The sequence below is a fragment of the Sapajus apella genome, unplaced genomic scaffold (assembly GCF_009761245.1).
Source record: "Sapajus apella isolate SASKATOON/1434 unplaced genomic scaffold, GSC_monkey_1.0 scaffold3, whole genome shotgun sequence".
NCBI lineage: Eukaryota > Metazoa > Chordata > Mammalia > Primates > Cebidae > Sapajus > Sapajus apella.
The window spans coordinates 29,135,452-29,153,747 of record NW_022436943.1 but is presented as its reverse complement, the minus strand read 5'-3'; positions in this window follow the sequence as shown (position 1 = coordinate 29,153,747).

The following is an 18,296-nucleotide window of genomic DNA, read 5'->3' as shown; positions in this document are numbered from 1 at the left end:
CACTTTTACACTGTTGGTGGGAGTGTAAATTAGTTCTACCATTGTGGAAGACAGTGTGGCGATTCCTTAAGGACCTAGAAATAGAAATTCCATTTGACCCAGCAATCCCATTACTGGGTATATATCCAAAGGATTACAAATCGTTCTACTATAAGGACACGTGCACACGAGTGTCCATGCAGCACTGTTTACAATAGCAAAGACCTGGAACCAACCCAAATGCCCATCAACAATAGACTGGATAGGGAAAATGTGGCACATATACACCATGGAATATTATGCAGCCATCAAAAACGATGAGTTTGGGTCCTTTGTAGGAACATGGATGAACCAGGAAACCATCATTCTCAGCAAACTGACAGAAGAGCAGAAGATCAAACACCGCATGTTCTCACTCATAGGCAGGTGTTGAACAATGAGAACGCATGGACACAGGGAGGGGAGCATCACACACTGGGGTCAGTTGGGGGGAAATAGGGGAGGGACGGTGGGGGGTGGGGAGTTGGGGAGAGATAGCAAGGGGAGAAATGTCAGATGTAGGTGATGGGGAGGAAGGCAGCAAATCACACTGCCACGTGTGTACCTATGCAACAATTTTGCATGTTCTTCACATGTACCCCAAAACCTAAAATGCAATAAAATAAATTAAAAAAAAAAACACGAAAAATATTCAAAGTATAAGTGGTTTCAAATTCAGAAAAAGATTTTTATTTCGTTGCCTTTTAAAGAAAGTGATCTATTTAAATCATTTTGGGGAATTGAATGAGGCTTTTTTGTTAGTGATTATTTTATAAATGTTTCATGAGCCATCTCAAAAACAAGGTGAAACATTCTACATATTTACTAGACAAAATTAGATGCATATACATATATGTAGGTTAGATTAATTTTATAAATACTTATTAAATCTTTTAGTAATATTTTCCCAATTCTGTGTATTAAATACGGGTGCATTCAAGTCTTCCATTACTGTGTTTCTGACAATTACTCCTCATATTTTGATAACTTTTGTATTTGAGTTATATATTTCAGCCATTGTTATAAATACTATATCTAAGTCTATATATCTGACTGAAATGCTCACTGTCAATTCAGTTTATATATAACTTTTTAGTTTAGTTTTTTCTTGTTTGTTTTGAGACAGTATCTTGGCTCTGTTGCCCAGGCTGGAGTGCAGTGGTGCAATCACAGCTCACTGTATCCTCCGCCTCCCAGGCTAAAGCATTCCTCCCTGGCTTCCTCCGTTAGCTTCTTGAGTAGCTGAAACCAAAGGCCCACTACCATGCTCGGCTAATTTTGTTGTTTTTCTTTTGTAATTTTTCTGGACAAGGTCTTTCTATGTTGCCCAGACCTATCTCAAACTCCTGGACTTGAGCTATCCTCCCAAACTGCTGGGACTGTAGACATAAGCCACCATGTCTGGCACTTTTTAATTGTTGAGTCTCTCATTTTGATTCATTTCTCATTTGACAGAACATATTTTGAGTAACTCTTCAGTAAAGAACACATGAAATGTATTTGTTTGTGTCTAAATCTGATTACGTCCTTCTATTCCCTTCATATCTTAACAATGCCACTAGCTACAAATTTCTTGAGTCACATTTTTTTTCATTCAAAATTATGTAAACGTTATTCCATTATGTCTACAAATTTAATGTTAGGCAGCCTAACTTTTCTACTTTTGTAGGTAATTTTTTCTTGCCTGAAATCTTGCTTATAAGATTCTTTCTTTTATTTTGTGATTTTAAATTTTCTACATGATATAGTTAGATACTAACTTTCCTCTTTAATTTTGTCAAATACACAGAAATCTCATTTTATATATGCTGATTTTTTTACCCTCTTTTTATTCCATTTATGAATATTACTTCTGTTCCATTTATTACCAATTCATCTTTAGGAACATCAATTATCTTTAGCCTAAATTTCTATCCTTTGTTATCCATAGCTATATTCTTCTCTTTAATTATCACTACTTGAGTTTCTCCTATCTTCTAAAAAAGTCTTAATAATTTTCTTTAAAATAATTTGGACTTTATGCACTGTATATTTTGTTATTTCCAATTTCTAATTAATATACCAGCTCTGTTATTGAATTTTAGTTTCCTTTAAAACTTGCGTTATTACATATATCATCTTTTCATTACTACATTTTTATATTATTCAAAAATAAAATTTATTATGTAAATTGTACTATTTTAATAGTTTGCTTTCAAATGTTCTTTCTACACATCTTGAGAATTGCTGACCATCTTTTATTTTGTAGAAATTTTCCCTGGATTGCTTTTCCTTCTGTTTACTCATCCAAAAATGTCAGGAGAGCAATCAGATCTGTTATCTTTCTATAAACTGAATTGACAGGCCTTTCTCAGCTCCCTTCACTTTCTTCCTTTCAGATCTTAAGTCAGAGGAATGCTTTATGTAAATAGTAATGCCAGTTAATTCTGCAGGCTGAAGAGAATAAGTGCAAAGTTGGAGCTGTAGAAATTACCAGTAAAAAGCTAAATGATGAGTCCTAAATGATGAGTAGATGTTACTTCAATGGATTGGATAAGGTGGGGTTGAGGAGAGATTTAGGGGAATTTCCTGTATGTGCAGTCGGTAGGTTCCAGATCACTCCATTCATTCCTTGCTTTGCTCATAAATTTGCACTGTGCTATATACAAGCATTTTCAAATATGTATCCCACTCCAAACTATCCCACTCCTGTAAGACATTCCTGAAAAAAAATGGATCTCATCGTAAAGTATGTTTGGGAAACTTTGCATATTCTATCCCTCCCCATTTTGGAGATTCACTGGGGACACTAACAGTAAGGATCTTGAGAAGACATACTGTAAATAAAACTGCTTAATCTTAACTTAGAATTTCCCACGTCTTGTCTTTAATATCTACTAATATTCTATGGCAGTTACTGGAAAAGACTTTGGGAATTGCTGCTGTCATCCATGGAGAGTTTTGAATGGTTTTTACTATGAAAGAGATAGGATTAGATTTGCGTTTGCAAAGAGTACACTAAATGCTATAAGAATAATTTAGCAGGGGACTAGGGAAGATGGCCGACTAGGAACAGTTCAGGATTGCAGATCCCAGTGAAAGTGCAGAGGGTGAGTGGATGCCGCATTTCCAGATGGATTTTTATTGCCCACAGACCAGGAGATTTCCAGGCGGAGGAGCCCCAGGGGTCGCCAGTGTGGCTGTTTCGGCCGGCGCGACTGCTTTGCCCATGCCTTGGTGTGGCGGTTCTCCATACAAAAAGACACTGGTCCAGGTGCCCTCTTAGCTGGTGATTAGAGCCCTGAGACAGCAGAGTCACCCATTCATCTGAAATAGCGAGCCAGGCCAGGAGATTCCTAGGCAAAAAAAACAGCAGGAATCTCAGTGCCGCTGTTTCAGCCAGCTCAGTGAGTCGCAGGACGGGAGACTCCAGTGCCTTTTCAGCACATGACTGGAACACAAGGAGAGTCGACCATTCAACAACAACAACAACAAAAAAGACTCTGAGTCAGGGAACCAAGTGATCAGCCTCGCCTGGTCCCACTCCCCGCCCCCACAAAAAAAAAAAAAAAAAAACAGTAATTGAAAACGTTCTGGGTTGAGAGTTTCACAGCAAGCACAGCTGAATCCAGGACGGTCCAGCTCTGAGGGGGAGGGGCATCCACCATTACTGAGACACTCCACCACTACGGAGGCAGTCTGACCATCGCTGAGGCAGCCCGCCTTTGATGAGGCAACCCGCCATTGCCGAGGCAACCAGCCACTACAGAGAGAGTCCGCCATAACAGAGGCAGGCCACCATTGCCGAGGCAGTTCTAACTACACCCATATAAACAGGGCTGCAGGGAAGATCACACGGCAGCTGGGCGGAGCCCACAGCAGCTCAGCAAAGACTCTGCAGGCAGACAGTGACTAGGCTGCCTCCTCGCTGGGCAGGGCAGCCCTGAAAGAAAAAAAAAAGGCAGCAGCACAACAGAAACTCATAAATAAAGCCCTAACTGCCAGGGACAGAGCACTGGGGGAAAAAAAAAAAAAAGGAAGTTTATGAGTTCTGCTGCAGCAGACCTAAACGTACCTGCCCAGCAACTCTGAATGAACAACAGAGCTCACAGCTCAGGACTTGAGCTCCAATAAAGGACAGACTGCCTCTGCAAGCAGCTCCCTGACCCCCGTATATCCAAAGAGTCACCTCATAAAGAAGAGAAGAGACAGACATTTGGTGGGCATTCTTCTGGGACAAAATAGCAGAAAATGCTAAGGGCAGCCAGAGAGAAAGGTCAGGTTACTCACAAAGGGAAGCCCATCAGACTCAGAGCAGATCTCTCAGCAGAAACCCTACAAGCCAGGAGAGACTGGGGGCCAATATTTAACATCCTTAAGGAAAAGAACTTTCAACCCAGAATCTCCTATCCAACCAAACTAAGCTTCATAAGTAAAGGAAAAATAAAATCCTTTGCGAACAAGCAAGTACTGAGAGATTTCATCACCACCAGACCTGCTTTACAAGAGCTCCTGAAAGAGGCTCTACACATATAAAGGAACAACCAGTACCAGCCAATCCAAAAACATACCAAATGGTAAAGAGAAGCAACACAATCAAGAATTTGCATCAACTAATGGGCAAAACAGCCTGCTAGCATCAAAATGGCAGTATCAAATTCACACATAACAATATTATCCCTAAATGTAAATGGACTAAATGCCCCAATCAAAAGACACAGACTGGCAAATTGGATAAAAACCCAAAACCAATCGGTGTGCTGTATCCAGGAAACCCATCTCACATGCAAGGATACACAAAGGCTCAAAATAAAGGGATGGAGGAAGATTTACCAAGCAAATGGAGAGCAAAAAAAAAGCAGGAGTTGCAATTCTCATCTCTGATAAAATAGACTTTAAAGCAACAAAGATCAAAAGAGACAAAGAAGGACATTACATAATGGTAAAATGATCAATGCAACAAGAAGAGCTAACAATCCTAAATATATACATACCCAATACAGGAGCACCCAGATACATAAGGCAAGTTCTTAATGACCTACAAAGAGACTTCGACTCCCACACAATAATAGTGGGAGACTTTCACACCCCATTGTCAATATTAGAGCATCAACCAGACAGAAAATTAACAAGGATATCCAGCAACTGAACTCAGACCTGGACCAAGTAAACCTAATAGACATTTACAGAACTCTCCACCCCAAATCCATGGAATATACATTCTTCTCAGTACCACATCACACCTACTCTAAAATTGACCACATAATTGGAAATAAATCACTCCTCAGCAAATGCAAAAGAACGGAAATCATAACAAAGTCTCTCAGACCACAGTGCAATCGAGTTAGAACTCAGAATGGAGAAACTAACTCAGAACCACACGGCTTCATTGAAACTGAATAACTGGCTCTTGAATGTTGACTGGATAAACCATGAAATGATGGCAGAAATAAAGATGTTCTTTGAAACCAATGAGAACGAAGGCACAACATACCAGAATCTCTGGGACACATTTAAAGCAGTCTCTAGAGGAAAATATATAGCAATAAGTGCCCACATGAGAAGCAAGGAGAGATCTAAAATTGAAACCCTAACATCAAAATTGAAAGAGCTAGTGAAGCAAGATAAAAAAAACTCAAAACCTGTCAGAAGACAAGAAATGACTAAGATCAGAACAGAACTGAAGGAGATAGAGACACAAAAAACCCTTCAAAAAATCAATAAATCCAAGAGCTGGTTTTTCGAAAAGATCAACAAAATAGACCACTAGCCAGATTAATAAAAAAGAAAAGAGAGAATAACCAAATTGATGCAATAAAAAATGATAAAGGGGATATCACCACAGATTCCACAGAAATTCAAACCATCATCAGAGATTATTACAAACAACTCTATACACATGAACTAGTAAACCTGGAAGAAATGGATAAATTCCTGGACACTTGCCTCCTCCAAAGCCTCAACCAGGAAGAAGCTGAAACCGTGAATAGACCAAAACAAGGGCTGAAGTTAAGGCAGCAATTAAAAGCCTACTACCCAAAATAGCCCAGGTACAGACAGGTTCACAACCGAATTCTACCAGACATACAAAGAGGAGTTGGTACCATTCCTTCTGAAACTATTCCAAATAATCCAAAAGGAGGGAATCCTTCCCAAATCATTTTATGAGACAAGCATTATCCTGATACCAAAACCCGGCAGAGACTCAACAAGAAAAGAAAACTTCAGGACAATATCCATGATGAACATAGATGCAAAAGCCTTCAGTAAAATACTGGCAAGGCGAATGCAATAGTACATCAAAAAGCTTATCCACCATGATCAAGTAGGCTTCATCCCAGGGATGCAAGGCTGGTTCAACATACGCAAGTCTATAAACGTAATTCACCACATAAACAGAACCAAAGACAAAAACTACATGATTATCTCAATTGATGCAGAGAAGGCCTTTGACAAAATTCAACAGTCCTTTATGCTAAAAACACTCAATAAACTAGGTATTGATGGAACGTATCTCAAAATAATAAAAGCTATTTACGACAAACCAACAACCAATATCATACTGAATGGGCAAAAACTGGAAGCATTCCCTTTGAAATCTGGCACTAGACAAGGATGCCCTCTCTCACCACTCCTATTCAATATAGTACTGGAACTTCTAGCCAGAGCAATCAATCAAGAAAAAGAAATAAAGGGCATTCAAATAGGAAAGGAGGAAGTCAAATTGTCTCTATTTGCAGACAACATGATTGTATATCTACAAGACCCCAACGTCTCAGCCCCAAATCTCCTGAAACTGATAAGCAACTTCAGCAAAGTCTCAGGATACAAAATCAATGTGCAAAAATCACATGCATTCCTATACACCAATAACAGACTTAAAGAGAGCCAAATCAAGAACAAACTGCCATTCACAATTGCCACAAAGAGAATAAAATACCTAGGAATACAACTAACAAGGAACGTAAAGGACCTCTTCAAGAACTACAAGCCACTGCTCAACAAAATAAGAGAGGACACAAACAGATGGAGAAACATTACATGTTCATGGTTAGGAAGAATCAATATTGTTAAAATGGCCATCCTGCCCAAAGTAATTTACAGATTCAATGCTATTCCCATCAAGCTACCAATGACCTTCTTCACAGAACTGGAAAAAAACACCTTAAACTTCATATGGAATCAAAAGAGAGCCCGTATAGCCAAGTCAATTCTAAGCAAAAGTAACAAAGCAGGAGGCATCACACTACTGGACTTCAAACTGTACTACAAGCCTACAGTACTGGTTTTAAAACAGACATATAGGCCAATGGAACAGAACAGAGGTCTCGGAGGCAACACAACATAACTACAACCATCCGATCTTTGACAAACCTGACAAAAACAAGCAATGGGGAAAGGATTCCCTGTTTAATAAATGGTGTTGGGAAAACTGGCTAGCCATGTGCGGAAAGCAGGAACTGGACCTCTTCCTGACAACTTACACTAAAATGAACTCCAGATGGATTAAAGACTTAATCATAAGACCTAATACCATAAAAACCCTAGAAGAAAATCTAGGCAAAACCATTCAGGACATAGGCATAGGCAAGGACTTCATGACTAAAACACCAAAAGCATTGGCGACTAAAACACCAAAAGCATTGGCAACAAAAACCAAAATAGACAAATAGGACCTAAACAAATTCCACAGCTTCTGCATGGCAAAAGAAACAGTCATTAGAGTGAATTGGCAACCAACAGAATGGGACAAAATTTTTGCAGTTTACCCATCTGACAAAGTGCTGATATCCAGAATTTACAAAGAACTAAAACAGATTTACAAGAAAAAAACAAACAAGCCCATTCAAAACTGGGCGAAGGATATGAACAGACGCTTTACAAAAGAAGGCATGCATGAGGCCAACAAACATATGAAAAAATGCTCATCATCACTGGTCATTAGAGAAATGCAAATCAAAACTACATTGAGATACCATCTCACACCAGTTAGAATGGTGATCATTAAAAAATCTGGAGACAACAGATGCTGGAGAGGATGTGGAGAAATAGGAACACTTTTACTGTTGGTGGGAATGTAGATTAGTTCAACCATTGTGGAAGACAGTGTAGCGATTACTTAAGGACCTAGAAAGAGAAATTCCATTTGACCCAGCAATCCCATTACTGGGTATATATCCAAAGGATTATAAGTCTTTCTACTATAAGGGCACATGCACACGAATGTTCATTGCAGCACTGTTTACAATAGCAAAGACCTGGAACCAACGCAAATGCCCATGGATGATAGACGGGACAGGAAAAATGTGGTATATATACACTATGGAATATTATGCAGCCATTAAAAACGTTCGATTTGTATCCTTTGTAGGGACATGGATGAACCAGGAAACCATCATTCTCAGCAAACTGACAGAAGAGCAGAAAATCAAACACCGCATGTTCTCACTCATAGGCGGGTGTTGAACAATGAGAACACATGGACACAGGGAGGGGAGCACTACACACTGGGGTCTGTTGGGGGGAAATGGGGGAGGAATGGGGGGGTGGGGAGGTGGGGAGAGATAGCATGGGGAGAAATGCCAGATATAGGTGAAGGGGAGGCAAGCAGAAATCACACTGCCATGTGTGCACCTATGCAACAATCTTGCATGTTCTTCACAGTACCCCAAAACCTAAAATGCAATAAAAAGAAAAAGAATAAATTAGCAGGTACAAAACTAGAGGAAGAAAGGTAAATTATCAGCTGGTTTTTATAATCCAATGTAGAAACATAACTAAGGAAATAGAGAAATCTATGGATGTCCTTTAGTGTCCCTGCAGACATTTAGAGAGGAAAAACAGCAAAACCTGTCTTTTGGAGTTTACAGGAAACAACAACAACAAAAAAACCGGTTCTGGATCCTTTTTCACTGTCTATGACCAAATATTATATAAAGCCCATTTCCAGAAGAACTGTGACCAGAACTTCAACCTTCAATTTTGTCTCTTCAAATTTCTTGCAGCACAGAATCTCAGCACACTTCTGGCTGTTTTTCAGTCCTTAAATTGGATGAAGGACAATTTTGTCCTTTGTGTTTCTTTGCCATTTTCAACTATATTTATTTCTGAATTGTTCTATCCATTTTTCTTTAAAAGAGTTATCTTATTTTTGTTTTTTAAGAGTTTGCTGTTTTCTCTAGAGGCAGAGCACAGTGTTGTCGCTCAATAGCCCAGGTCACAGAGATTACTAGATCCATTTTATTTTTCTAGTCAGCTCTGCCAAACCTTTTCAATATTACTCTGGCTCCAGTTGATTTATTTTTACTCTTCACACTAAAAATCGGAAAGTTTTTTACATAAAATTGTTCTTCTTACCACTCCCCTCCAACCATGCATTCATGAAAATAATCAATATATCCAGAGGTTACAGAGAACTATTGGAGCATTTCTGTCATATTAATTCTATTTTGTTATTTCTCTATAAATTCAAATTCCTTTTTGCCATTACTTTTAACACAGTATATAAATTTCTTAACACTGAATACTATGAACTAACAGGAGTTGAGTAATTTAATCTAAGACCATCCTATCATTATAACATGCTGATATTAGGAAACACATAGATTGTCCTGAATGCCTTTACCAGAATTTTGAGTTAGTGGTTATACTAGAAGATCCATTTTTAAAAAATACACTGGAATTTCTTTTACTCTGACCTACCTCTGCAGGAAAACTATACATATATATGAGCTAATCTAACCTCTCAGAGAACATAATACATTGTAAAATCTATTATAATCAATCACTGAAACTCCAATGGACTTCCCTATTATAGGACAGTCCTAACTGATCTTGTTGAAGAGGATTTAAATCATCCCCATCACTGCAACATCAACACGAACACTTATTAATCACCCAGTCTTCTCAAAATTCTTTTGTAGGTCCTTTGGATGAGATAAGTGTTTGGTTTAACATTTAAAAACCATGAGACTTTGATGAGTTTTTTTTTTTTTTTGGTTGTGTATTTTCTCATATATTAAATGGAGGTAATTTTACCACCTACCTCTTATAACTTGTGCTTGTGGTAGAAGTTACTTTTCAATTGGGTTGCCCTCTTTGAAAAGACAGTATTTGGGTAAAGAACTGAGGGAAATGAGAACATAAAATGGGCAGCTATCTGGGGGAGAGACACTACATGCAGAGGGAACACAAGTACAAAGGCACTTAGGTGGGAGAATATCTGGATACTTTAAGGAACATGAAAGCCAGTCTGACAGGAACAGAGTTCATGCAAGAAAGCACAGAACTGGTTAAAGTAAAGGGGGCCAAACTTTGTAAGGCCTTGTAGGTATCTAAGGAATTTTACTTTGAATGAGATGGGAAGCTAATCAAACATTTTGATCAGAAGAATGATCACTGTTCTCTCAGAAAAACAGAAACAACCCCAGGTATTTCAGGCAGGAAGGGATTTACACAGGGGAATTCATGTTTATAAAATCATTAGCAGGGTCACAGTAATAAAGATCAGAAAAAGCTACTGCTAACTAGTTTTTATGTTGATTACTAAATTTCAGAGTATCAGGAATTGATAGAAATTTCAGAAACAGCTGCAAAACTACCAACATAGAGGGAGGTAATTCAGAGAAAATTTCCTGAGGCTCCTACAAAATCTCATGTCTACCAAAATTTAGATAGCTCTCTGCTTCACTAGAGGAATAATAACATGGCTTCTGTACCATATTCTTCTGTTTCTTCAATTCCACCTTCCAAATCTCTAGTTATTTTCTCCAATTGTTGTCATTTAATCTAGAATTCTAGTGGCAGTAATTCAGGGAAATATATAGTTTTTAGGCCTCCAACTTCTAGGTTACAAAAGAGGACATAAAAAGAATGGAAAGAAGCTCATGTGCCAATACACAATTCAGTGCAAGTTACATAGTCAGGCTTCTGTTTTAAAGGCATCATTAAGGAAGGTTTCAGCATTGAAATAATCTGTAGGAATGCAAAAGTGGAAGCAGAGAGATCCATTAGAATGTTGTTGAATAATCCATGCCAGAGAATATAGACTTGGATCAGGGTATTAATAGTAGAGAGTATTTAATGGTGATATTCTGGTGATTAAAGGAAAAAACAGCAAGATTTTCTGATACATTGAATGTAGGATAGACAGCAAATGAGAAATCAAGGATAACTCCAACATTTTTGACATGAAGATCTGAGAAGATAGTGTTTCCACTTACTTACATGGGAAACCCACAAGATGAACAGATTGGAAAGAGGGAGAGAATCAGAAGTTGGATTTAGACCAGCAATTCCTGAACTTGAGTTTGTATCAGAATTACTCAGAGGCCTTGTTAATATGCAAACTGCAGTGCCTTCAACTGAAGAGTTTCTAATTTAGGAGTCTTGGATAGGGACTGAGACTTTGCTTTTCCGGAAAGTTCCCAGATGATGCTGATGCTGCCGAACCAGGGGACACACTTTGAGAAACACTATTTTAAGAAATTGATAAACAATAGAACTTCCTATAGACTTTTTTTTAAAGTATAGAGAAAATCTACAAAAATTTTCTCGCATTTAATAAAATGGAAATATAACAATTGTGATGGTGTCCTTGAATATCTGAAAAAGACTAGTACTAATTGGCTTACCAATCTTCTAAATGTGAGCTTTCATGCTTCAAATACATTATAAATTAATAAATAATTCTATTATTATTTACATTGAGAAAGAAGTGAAGTCATTAAAGCACAACCTTTGTTAACTTGGCACTCACACATACTTCTTTTAACCTTATATAACTTCTAAATTAAGAGCAAATGAATGCTTCCACCTAACATGATACAGCTATTCCTCATATGACTGAAACATGCATGCTCTCACCAAAAAATGATACAAAAATACATTTTTATCCCTCTTTGGGTGACATTCTTTCTTCCTTTAGCTGTTATCACACTTAAATATCCTGTAGATTAAATGCTGAGATATAAGGTTAACTATTTCTCTTAATACAATTTGTGTTAAATGGTAAAGGGATGGGAGAGGGGAAAATGAATTGATTAATAAGTACTCTCATGTATTCATCCCAATGTAAGAAATTATGACTCAAAAACTATATGCATACATGCTTCCCAATCACATTCAAACTATTATAAATGGACCCCATTTACATTGTAAGTTGTAATATCTATTTGAATTATAATTATTTATGAATCTATTTCCTCAACTGGATTGTGAGTTTCTTCATGGCAGCAAATACATATTGTCCATTGTTGTATCCATAGCAACAAGCACAGTGTTTGACATGTGCTCAATGTATATCTGATGAACCCTGAATTTCTGTAATTTTATCATTAATTAGGTATAACATCCTTACAGTATTTATCAATGAATAGAACACTGCTGGCATAGAGCTTTTAGGTATTTGACTATCTGAATAAGAGAGACCAGGGTTAAAGAAATTTAAGGACAGAAGCATTTAGCTGTTCACGTTCTATGAGTTGAAGAGCCTTATGCATCCAACCAGCAGGAAAGCATGTATTTCCATATATAATGGAGTTTAGAGGGGTGGGGAAACATAGAAATCAGAATACTCAAGTTCCAGTCTCAGATCTCAATTTAATTCATTAGGTGACCTTGGATAAAGTACCTAACCTCTCTGGGCTTCAGTTTCATGTATATAAATGAGGAATTGAGCCTAAGAATTTCTTAGATCTTTTCCAACTATAATTCCATTGTGTCTATTAAAATTACAGCCCACCTTCAAATTAGGCCAAAATACTAGAGCCCTGATCACCAGAAGTCACTGACCCTTACTTGGGTTAGAGCGAATGCTTTGGTTAGATTATCAGATTTTCTGTCAGTTTAGAAGAAGATATAGATGGCTTCAAATACTAGTGTAAAATAGAATGACTGAATTGAATCTATGTAAATCCCAGTGTGTCCTATCCCTAGACAGGATAAACAAAGTTTCACTTATAACAACTGTGGAAGCTGTAGGAACCATTCTTGTGACAAGCAGACCCTATGTAGCCAGGGAATATCTCAAAGCTCTAAAGAGGAAAGTAGATCCTTGTGAGTGCAGCATGATCTCTAGATTTCCTGGAAATACATGCAAATAGACAACAAAAAGGACAGGCATGGAGACGACACAATACCAGCCCCAAAGTGAATGTCAAAAGATAGAGCCAACATGAAGTCCCTATTATGTATCAGATTGTGTTCTGACCTTTACAAGGATCACATCCCTTTATCCTCCCAATAACCCAACTAAACCAGAATTGTGATCCCCTTAATTAATGAAGAAATAAAAGTGAAACAACTTGCTCAGTATTGTGACAATCATTTTTAGCAATCACAAAGAGGTGAATAATTTTTCAGTCAATTTAAGACACATCAGAATGAAAATTTAAAATAGCAAGTATTGAAAGAGAATCCCTGGGACATTTCTTTCTTCCAAGGACATAGCCTCTTCCTATGGAAGGACTCTAAGGATGAGATTTTCTTCTTTTGGTTACCAGATTGTTTTCTAAAATAATGATAAACACAAACGTGGCTGACATAATTTGACAACACAGGGTTTCATTTTAGTATTCAAAACTTCCATTAAAATAAAATATGACTGTCATAGTATAATTTTTAAGGATAAATGTTTTGCTAGGGTGTGGGGTGATGGTTAACCATTGTCTGCCTAAACTCAAATTTTTAAGGTCTCTGGTGGCCCAATATACCCTAAACACTAGTCACTTTTGATATGATTACACTTTTAGTCCTTTCCTTCCTGGCCATCACTATGAAGTACAGGTATTTGTGTGCGTGTGTGTGTGTGTGTGTATGTGTGTACATGTGTTGTGTGTGTGTGTCTATAATATGCACTCAATGCATATATGGCTGTGGGGATTACATTCATTTTAAAAATTAAAGTTTCTGAAATTTTTATGTGTACTCTATAGATCCCTGCCTCTGTATAAGTGCCCATTCATCTAGAAAGGAAACACTCCACTCCAGCTGCACCTCTGGAACTAGACAGTATTTCATCAGACTACTACACATCTTTGAAAACTTAATGTAAGTCTATATAAAAACTATATTTAAATTATGAACATTTTTTACTTTCAAGATCTTAGTATCACACCTATTGTATAACAGAATAATACCTAGACAGGCAATAAAAATATACAATGGAGGAAGAGGACAAAACCTGTTCTCAACAGAAAAAATAAGATATGAAGTTGTTAATACAAGAAGAAAACCCAGACAGACTACAGAAAGTGACATAAGGGCAACAATAAAAAACTGAAAAGGAGGCCTTCAAAAGTATTACAACAGATAGGGACACCATGCATGGAATAAAAGAAACAATACAAAACCAGCCTGGAATGAAGTCCTACATAAGAAAACAGGGTCTTGAAGTCCTTCCAGTTCTCAAATTCTGTACTTTATAATTGCAGTTTTAAAACAGTTGCTTAATGAAATATCTTCCAACTCCAATACATTTTCCATGAAGAAGACACACAGGACTACTTATTCTCACACAAGAGAAGACACACAAGAAAAACAAAATCTCCTTTCTGGATTCCACCTGAGCTGGAACCCACATTTAAATCTCCTTCCTCTGTGACAAGTTGTCAACTCTGGCACATACAGAAACCTATCAAAATATAAACTGACAAACTTCAAAGCCTGTGGAAGACCTGGCCCTGTCAGGTGGCTGGAGGGAAGAAAAGTACCCCAGATGCCTGCACTCCGAAACTTTCTAACGAGAGTAGCAACATAAAATATTACACATTTCAAACCACCAATATTATAAACTTCTGCCTCACAAAAGCTGTTCCCAAATATGCCCCTAACAGGAAGAGCTCACCATGAACCTTTCTTGAAGGCAGTGCACATTTTAATGAATGCTAACATGTTTGCAAACATAATGAAAATAGTATTTCCTACAGAGCAGAGTGAGATTATTTGAATAAAATATCTGCCTTTGGACATAAGACTCTGCCGATGATCACGGTAGGATCTGTGTTTTATTTGTGGATTAGAAGCCACAGTGCAGTATGGCTATGTGCTTCATGAGAACTGGCTGTGGAAACCTCTCACCCACTGACATCTGCCCAGATTGCCACTGTTTTAAATCTCTGCATCTGAATTTTAGAAGCTAAAACTTTGGCACTGCTAAAAGAGCCATGTCTCTAAATGGGAAAGTCTCATGAGGGGATAAAATTCAACACCAGAATTTCAAATATTTTATCATTGTAGAACAGAAACTGACACAGAAAGGAAATACAATGAAAATGGCTGGATCACAGGACCACAACAAAGTGAAAAAATGGTGGCATTTCAATTACAATGGAACTACTACACCCTTGGGAAGGATTAACACGTCTCATAGGTATTTGTTTTGATTAGAAGCTAACTTTTTCATTCTCAGGGAGCAGGTTCTAGATTTCATGTCTCTCTGATACCATGTAAGACTATGTCTTTGTTAAATAAATATAGAAATCTGGAGGTATTTGTTCCTGCTTAAAACCTGCCTCAGACAGCAGCCCACATTTCCCTCCAAATCTCCCCCCTTTAAAGATTCTTTAGTTACTTCTGTATGCATTTGGTGTCATAGGCCTTTCTTCAATAACTGCTCATCTTCCTTGTATCAAGGCCCTGACTTAGACATGCCTACAGGCAGAAGCAACAATAGAAAAAACATCAATAGAATATAGGGAGCTGATTTGGCATCAGGAAACAAAAGAAAACCGAACTTTTAAAAAGTCATTAGATGCCAGGAGCAGTGGCTCACACGTGTAATCCTAGCACTTTGGGAGGCTGAGGCAAGTGGATCACGAGGTCAGGAGTTCAAGGCCAGCCTGGCCAACACAGTGAAATCCCATCTCTACTAAAAATATAAAAAGCTGGGCATGGTGGTACGTGCCTGTAATCCCAGCTACTGAGGAGGCTGAGGCAGGAGAATCGCTTGAACTTGGGAGGTGGTGGTTGCAGTGAGCCAAGATCGTGCCCATTGCACTCCAGCCTGGGCAACAGAGCCAGACTTCATCTCAAAAAAAATAAAAATAAACAAAAAATTATTAGAATGCACATGAAAGAATACTCAAACCTGGCCCATATGAGAAAGCAACTGTCACAGATCAATTTCAGAACATCAGTGGCTTAACAGAATTTGACCTGTCATTTACAGAAAGCGCAATTGGCTGGAGTACTGCTGCAGGTGGGTGTTAGGCTCTATGCAGTCTTTCAGGTCCCACACTAACAGAATTTTTTCAAGTCACTCTGGGTATCAGTCAGGGAATGTGTCCTCTTTCTGTATCCATGAGGGAGTGTAGTTTTAAGGGCAAGAATTTCCCAGTGCCATGCCCCTCTCCCATCTCTCTCCATCCGGGAGATTTAACTGTTTATGTTTGAATTTTGAAACTAAGAGTCAATTACTCCAGCGGAAGTTCTAAGGAACTCCTTTCATTGGCCCGTGTCTTAGATAAGGTGGGGGTTCCTCCCAGGTTAAAAATCCTCTTCTTCCACTTCCCTTCAGACTCCATGTTTGGGTCCTCTTCCACGAACATTCTCTCATGGAAGCTGCTTTTTCTCTCCTAAACTCCATCTCTCTCTCTCAATTCCCTTCTACTCAGTGTGGAAGTTGCTTTCCTCTCCTGGATTCCATCTTTCTGGATTCTCTCACTCACTGTGAGAGGAGATTTTCTTCTCTGGTTTTCCCCCTCTGGGAATCCTTCTCACTCAGTGTGAGAGTGGCTTTTCTTTCTCTCACTCAGTGCAGGAGTTAGCTCTTTCTCTCTCCTTCTCCTGTTTCTCTCTCTCTTTAAATAAATCACTTTCTACAAACACTTTTTAGTCCGGCATTTACTGTGCACTGCACCATGGTCCCCTCTCTTATTCTTGAGAAGGAAGGAGACCAAGAGCCTGGAGAAATGTCCTCTCAGGGGAGCTGAGGGCACCCTGAACCCCAATATTACAGCAGCATATAACCAGCGAGAAGAAAAGAGAGATGGCAGAGGATCACATGAGAGGTGCTTTGAGACAGAATTCTAAATGGTGTGCCTTTCTTTTGGCCCCATCCCATTGCCCAGTGCTCAGTCACAGAGCCACGCCTAAAGTGCAAACGAGGCTGAAAAATGTAGTTCAGAGATGTGCTTGGAAGGTTTGGTGAACCACTATCCAGTCTGTGCTATACCTCATTAGTTTGGATCAAATTGTTTCAGGGGGACTTGAGTTGACCTATAGTACATACAAATGACTGACAAATAACAATAAATTTGATGATAGATATAAGATATTGAATACCTTCAACTAATCCTTTAATTCCTCAAAGCAGAATAAATTGGAATACAGTAATAATGTACAATTCAATGTATTCATTCAGGGCTGGGACCACGTTCATCTTGCTATCCACTATGACCTGACAACACCTCACCTGTCAAATGTATGTGCATGATAAATATTTCTTGAATAAATTAAAGAAATGTTTACTTTGAACTCAAATTCAGAGGGTTGTACCCTCAGTACTTAGAGGTCAAGGAAACTTTTTCTTGTAGAACAAGACCTAGTTATTTCTCTTGAGGGAAATAACTTCCATGTTCTACATGTCATAGGACCCTGTGCTTCCTAAAAACAAACTTGGAACCAAGAGACAACCTCCAGGCCGTGAGCTGCTTAGTGGGTCCAACTTAGTCCTCAACCTACCATCTTAAGCAAGGACAGAAAGCTGAAGTGCGGGCTCTGCAGCCAAACTTCAGAGTATGAATCTGACTTTACCAATTACTTTTGGTGACCTGAGGCAACCTAGTTAACTACTCCCTGGCTCAGTTTCCCCATCTGTAAATTTGGGGTAATGATACCCACCTCACTTCATTGTTGGAAAGATTAAAATAATGAACACATGTAAAAGCACTTATATGATAACCTGAACAATAGTAAGTACTCAATAAATATTAGCTGTAATAAATGGCATGCTCACTCCTTTGCAGAAACAGACACTAAATCATGGTTGGGATTCCCCAATTGTAGTTTCTAATACTCACAAATATCTTTGTCAGATTTCCCATGTTGTTGGCTTTATGATTTGCATTTAAGGTATTCATTGAGGGCCAAGATTGTAGGAATGAAAACTAAACTTTAGAAAGTATTTACTATTTTCCACATAATTTATAGGCATTTCCTCATGGGTACTCTGAGAAGTTTAAATAGTTACTCCAAGTATCTCAGTAGGTATTAGAGCTTTAATTCGAAGGTAGAGAATCTTACACTAGAATCTGTCCATTTTTTCAGGGAGTGGGTGCTGTAATTTCCTACAGGCTCTT